Source organism: Triticum dicoccoides, chromosome 4A (genome assembly GCF_002162155.2).
Source record: "Triticum dicoccoides isolate Atlit2015 ecotype Zavitan chromosome 4A, WEW_v2.0, whole genome shotgun sequence".
In the NCBI taxonomy this organism is placed as follows: domain Eukaryota; kingdom Viridiplantae; phylum Streptophyta; class Magnoliopsida; order Poales; family Poaceae; genus Triticum; species Triticum dicoccoides.
Window position 1 is genome coordinate 652,080,576 of NC_041386.1, and position 7,211 is coordinate 652,087,786.

The following is a 7,211-nucleotide window of genomic DNA, read 5'->3' on the forward strand; positions in this document are numbered from 1 at the left end:
CCCCGTCGTCCCCATCGCCGCGCCCCGGACGCCCCGTCGCCACGCCCCGCCCCGTCGTTGCCGGCCCGTCCCATCGTCGTCGCCCCATCTTGTCGCGCGCTCCGTCGTCGCCGCCCCGTCCCGTCGCCCCGTCGTCGCCTCGCCGGTGAGCTCACCCCGGACGCCATGTTCACACACACACACACATTATAGAATTTTAGTTATAGAATATTTTCTGTTTTTTAGTTATAGAAATGTTAGAAATTATTCTGTTTTGTAGTTATAGAAATATTTTTAGAAATGTTAGTTATATAGAAATGTTATAAATTTTTCCTGTTTTTTAGTTATAGATATATTAGAAATGTTATAATTGTTTCCTATTTTTTAGTTATAAAAATATTTATAAAAACGTTAGCAATTTTTCTATTTTTTAGTTATAGAAATATTAGAAATGTTAGTTATATAATCAGAAATGCTAGAAATTTTAGAATTAGTTTTAGTTGGATGAATTAGATTAATGTCAAATTGTTAGGATTTGCATATAGAATGTTCGATTAATGTTACTTTTTGCGGGCATATAGTATTTGTTCTCGACGATATGCCCGGCCCGCATCCTCGCCGTCGACCCGTTCGTGACGATGTCATGCTTCAGAGGACCCATGTCCGGGACTGGGCTCCACCGGGCTGGCACTGGAAGGTGCTACCTGGAGGGGCGTGCCGCTTGGTGAGGAACCCGGCCTCGGATCCCATCGTCGACCCTGATCTCCTTTGGTGACATTCGCGTGGGCCACATTCGGTGCAGAGGCAGCCGGCCCCGCCGGAGGTGGTGCATCGACGTGTCAGGGAGGAAGACGAGCACGTCCATCGCTACATGGCTGCTATGGACGACGTCAGGTTCTCCACTACTTGGCAGGTTCTTTGGGCAGATGACCGGAGATATGATCCTGTGATGGTTCCTTCTCTTTGGGTGTCCACCGCTCGCGCCCCAGGAACCGCGAGTGGCGCCCTAGATTCTTCTGTAGTACTCGATCTTTATTAGGTACCTAGCCAGTGATGTATTCGATATATAATATTCCAAACGATGTATTCGAGATTATATATATTATTCGAGACGATGATGTATATTCGAGATTATATATTAATCGAGACGATGCATATATATTGCTAATTTATATGATTCAGTTTTTCCTTATTGATTGCATCCATGCATTGTAATTTCAATACTAAATTGTTCTATATTTCTTCTGCATTAGTTAGGTAAAAGCTATGGCGGACAATACCGGCAGAGACAGAGAAGAGGAATTGTTCGACATCATATGCAGCCCTGGTAGGCTAGATGATCTGAATGAAGCAGATGATGGCTCCCAATATCTGAACAATACCGGAGAGGGTGATGAAAAGATATTCGATCTCGACGACCGAGCCGATGAAGTCATGAACTATGATTCTGATTATGATGACACAAACAATGTTTATGATGACACAGAGAATGCTGATCTTCAAATAACAAAGACTACCGCGAGGTATATTTATATAAGCAGGCATCTGGTGATCATCACATGTTTTTTTTATTTTAAGATATATGAACGAATCGATCTTCTTCTTTCAGCCCTCCGGATCGAGCAAATCTGCTTCTACAGACAGCAGGATAAGGTGAGGCCCGAGCAGACTGTTGAAGGATGGTGTAAAGTACAACATCGAATCCGTCAAACCTAGTGGCGAACCCTTGACGCCTAAGAACATTGCAAACAAGTGGACTCGTCAGTGCGGAGTTCTTGTGAAGGACAAACTCCCGATCTCCATTCAAGAATGGAAAGAGCCAAAGACTAAACGTCCAGGTGTTACTTGGGTCAACGACAGAGCCAAACAAGACCTTTGGGATTCTCTGATGGAACATTTCACCCTACCAGATTATTTCACTAAAGAAGATGTGGACAAAGTGAGGGCGCTGCTCTTAAGAAGATGGCAATTGCATTCAACACCCACCAGAAAACTGTATGGGCCAACTACCTCGCTGCAAAAAGGAAGACTCCAGAATTCACGGGAACACTGGAGAAGCAAAGAGAACACTGGGACGATTTCGTGAAATTCAAGGATTCAGAAATATCTAAGGAACGGTCGATAAAAAACAAGGCCAATGTCGCAAAAAAGACGCAGTTCCATAGGCTGGGTCCAGGTGGCTACGCGGTGGGAATGCCTAAGTGGGATAAGTCTGAGCAAGAGATGGAGGGTGCAGGGGTCACTCTGATTACTAGGAGCTGGCCCCCTCAGGTGCAGAACTTGGTTCTATGCGCATGGGGGGGTGTTGGACCCGAAGACAGGCCTGGTTTCGAAGAAGGCAAGTCTAAAAGGAGCCGAACAAAATATACTTGACGCAATAGAAGAAGCTCGAGTGGGGGTGTTCACGCCCAACAGAGAGGACGACGAGCTTACGTGCGCCCTGGGAAATCCTGAACACCTGGGAAGAACACGAGGCATGGGCGTTATTCACTGGTATGAGGGATTTTTGGACTGGAATGACGACTACAGGTCCCGTGCAAGAAAGAAGATGGAGGAGGAGAAGAAGAGGAAGCTGGAGGAGGAGCAGAGGAAGCAGGAAGCAGAACGCCTTCAAGGCCGAGAAGCAGCGTTGGTTCTGCCCCGGGCGACACACTGCTGGATACATACTACCCTATGGATGACATCATAGAGAACACTAACTGTGAGCTACACTCCAAAATGAAGAACATATCCATGAAGGTGGCGGACGGTGTTTCTTTCACAGTTACCCCTGAAGCAACCTTCCATTGCATCCCGATTCCAGAGGGCTATGCTTGTGTCATGGTTGATGAAGTGGTGGAGCCATATTCGATGCTAGTACTTGACACTGCTAGAGGTGACGGCGAGCGCACACTAGGAGATGACGTACATTGTATCATCCTATGGAGAAAGGATTGCATCATCTTTCCAAGTCCACCGACACCGCATCGTCTGCCGACTCCTCCTCGAAGTCCGCCACCGAGTTAGCAGACTCCCTGTCACGCCCAATATGCGACCCTATCCAAAAGGAACTCGAATGTCCCACCAAGGATAGACCCGCATATTGAAACACTTTTGCAAGGTGGATATCATTACATCAACATTACATAATAGATGGGGATACATACATAAGGCATCCAATGCCACACGAATACAACATCACAATACATAAGAGCATCATCCGACTACGGATGAAACACAAACATAAACTCAAACGACATCCACCCTGCTAGCCCAGGCTGCCCACCTGGAACCTATCCCCAGATCAAAGAAGAAGCAGAAGAAGAACTCCAAACAAGCAAACATCGCTCTCGCATCAAGATCATCGCATAAACCTGTACCTGCAACTATTGTTGTAGTAATCTGTGAGCCACGAGGACTCAGCAATCCCATTACCATGGGTATCAAGACTAGCAAAGCTTAAAGGGAAAGGAAAGGGTAAAGTGGTGAGGTTGCAGCAGCGACTAAGCATATATGGTGGCTAACATACGCAAATAAGAGCGAGAAGAGAGCAAGCGGAACGGTCGTGAAGCTAGCAATGATCAAGAAGTGATCCTGAACTCCTACTTACGTCAAACATAACACAAAAACCGTGTTCACTTCCCGGACTCCGCCAAAAAGAGACCATCACGGCTACACACGCGGTTGATGCGTTTTAGTTCGGATCTGGTGTCAAGTTATCTACAACCGGACATTAACAAATTCCCATCTGCCCATAACCGCGGACACAGCTTTCGAAAGTTTAAACCCTGCAGGGGTGTCCCAACTTAGCCCATGATAAGCTCTCGCGATCAACGAAGGATATACCTTCTCCCAGGAAGACCCGATCAGACTCGGAATCCCGGTTTACAAGACATTTCAACAATGGTAAAACAAGACCAGCAAAGCCGCCCGATACGCCGACAATCCCGATAGGAGCTGCACATATCTTGTTCTCAGGGCAACACCGGATGAGCAATCCGTACAACTAAAACCAGACCTCAAGTTTCCCTGAGGGGGCGCTGCAAAGGGCTCTAGTTCGGACCAACACTTAGACAAGCACTGGCCCGGGGGGCTATAATAAAGATGACCCTTGGGTTAATTACTCCCAAGGGAAATGTAGGTGGTGGTGAGGCAAATGGTAAAAGCAATGTTGGGCCTTGCTGGAGGAGTTTTATTCAAAGCAAACTGTCAAGGGGGTCCCATAAATCACCCAACCGCGTAAGGAACGCAAAATCCGGGAACATAACACCGGTATGACGGAAACTAGGGCGGCAAGAGTGGAACAAAACACCAGGCATAAGGCCGAGCCTTCCACCCTTTACCAAAAAATATAGATGCATTAATTAAACAAGAGATATTGTGATATCCCAACATAATCCTGTCCACCATGGGGCAATCTTCAACTTCACCTGCAACTAGCAACGCTATAAGAGGGCTGAGCAAAAGCGGTAACATAGCCAAGCAATGGTTTGCTAGGAAGGGTGTCAAAGGTTAGAGGTTCATGGCAATTTGGGAGGCTTGATGAGCAAAAGATAGGTAACGTAGCATAGCGATAGAACGAAGCAACTAGCATAACAATGATAGTAGTGAGATCCAGGGTAGCATTCATCTTGCCTGAAATCCTGCAAGGAAGAAGAACGTGGCCATGAAGAAGATGAAGCCACAAAGATGAACCAAGCGTAGACGAACGAATCCTCACGATCGCAACGAAACGGGAATTATCGAGAAGAAGCGCACAACATAGTAAACACACCACACATGAACAATACATAATGCAAAACCGAGCATGATGCATGACAAAGCTACATGAAGCTACTCATGGCAAGAGATGATGCAAACAAGAGCAACACATCAAGGCAAGTTTAAATGAGGCCAGGAACAGCATATAACAATTCTGGTAAGTCCTCGTATGCAAATTTCGAAATTGGACCAGATCTGAACAAACCTTAGGTTCAAGTTGTTAAACAGCAAGTTAAGATGCACCAAGATGATCTACACGAGATTCTAGTCAAGTTATATGTAAGATTCATTTAGTTCGGAGCTACGGCCTAGAAGATATGAGCAAAACAAGTTAAACATGGCATTGATGCAAAATGCACCCAAACATCAAGCAAACACCTCAAAACAAGGATGCAACATGATAACATGAAACTACATGTGATTCTAAGCAAGTTTCATATATAGCACACTCAAAACGGAGCAACGGTTCAACACACACACACTATACAAGTTATAGCAACAATCTGTCCAAAACAGCAACTAGGCATCTTGCAAGCATCAAAACAATATGCTACAACATCTCAACGTGAAAACAAAAGACATGGGAATGATGTACATGTAAAGCATGACAAAACATGAACACTGAGCTAACTCCAGAAATCACTAGAACATGCTCAAACACACATGGCAAGATTGCAAATAATAACAGTTTCAGACTTTTGCAGAAATAACATCAGGTTGCAATGTTTAGAGCTATCAAACAACATGTTACAGGAACTTATCATGGCAAACAAAGGCATGGCATGAACCTACTAATAGCATAGAACAAAAGTCCCTTACTGACCATGAGCCAAAAAGGATCAGAAAATATGATGACACCATGTAAACATAGCAAGTTATAAGACAGATTCATACATGGCAGGAACAGAATTATGAAGGCATGTTGATGAGCTTGTACCACTCACCATAGAGCATTACATGGCATGACAAGGCAACCAACAGAAAGAAGGCATGTTTGTGAAGCTAAGCATGGCAAGAGCAAGTTCATAGGGTGCATGGAACACTAGCAACAATCATGGCAACAACTGAACTTAATGTTAACTGGCTGACAGCAACATTATTTAGCAACTTGGAGCAAGATTACAACAAGCTACAACAGGCTATAATTGCAACCAGGGGCATGGATGGATATGTCATAACATGTAGAACAAAACACCATTAGTGAACATCTCCAGATTATGCATAGAATGACTTGTAGCAGCAGGTTTACAAAGCATCACGAAATAACAGATTCAGCCTAGCAAAACAGTAACAGCAAGTACCCTACTTAACAAGCTCGATTCACTCACCACAAGTCATTGCATGACAAGATAAGCATAGCATCAGCAATAAGACATGTTTATGAAACAAACGAAGGCAAGAACAAGTTCATAGCATGCAAGGATCAACTACAACAACCTTGGGAAAATTGAATAACAAGTAAACAATCTGCCAGGGAACATTTCGTAGCAAAAGTAGAGCACGAAAATGACATGCTAGACTACTCCATAATTCCAAACAGGGGCATGAATGGATAAAGAATAACCACATGTTCAAAACATCCTTACTGAAGTATCTCAAAATAAGCATGGATCTCTCTGTAGCATCATGTTTACATGGCATCAAAATAACAGCAGAACAGGGACTAAATCAGCAACATCACGAAGCCTAGTTTACATGATTGTGCTAGTCACCACATTGATCACAAAAATACATGGCATACACCCCTGTAAAGATGGCATGATGTAGCACAAAACACATGTAGACATCAACCTCATAGGATGCACACATCAAACATGACAAAAATGACAAATGAGCATGTTCTGTTAACAGACAGCAGACAACATCATATAGCACTCTTGCAACGATGATTCAGGCATCAAGATGAGCTCAAATGAACATGGTGCAATGGAATGGAATGAATAGCATCTCACAGCGAATATTTTGACATACTACACGCACAAAACGGAGCAGTACACATGAAGTTATGGCATGTCAAAGGTAGCACCAAAATGTAGGAAAAACAGGGACTTAGGCGATTTTTTACCTCCGCAAAAGTCAACGCGGGACGGAGGCATGCGGGACGAAGGGATCCAGGGAGGCTCGAGGTACGTTTGGAAGCCGGGATGGGTGGATCTCATCCCGAATCTGAGACCCGGCGATGTGCGCGGTGGGGCCGCGCCGGAGGATGGCCGGAGGAGGCGAACTTGGGGCGGGGCGGCGAGGAACCCGACGGAGTCCGGCGGCGCATGGTAATGGAGACATCCGGCGAGGCGAGGCAAGAGCGGGCGGCAGCGCTGGGCGAGGTCCGAGGCGAGGCGGGCTGGGAGGCGGCGCCCTCCGGCGACCGTCCGACGAGGCGGGGCGACGAGGGCTGTCGGCGGCAGCTGGCGGCGAGCGGCAGAGGCGCCGCGGGAGCGGAGCTCGGGCGGCGAGCTGGAGGCACGCGGGAGGCCGGGCGACGCGGGGTCGAC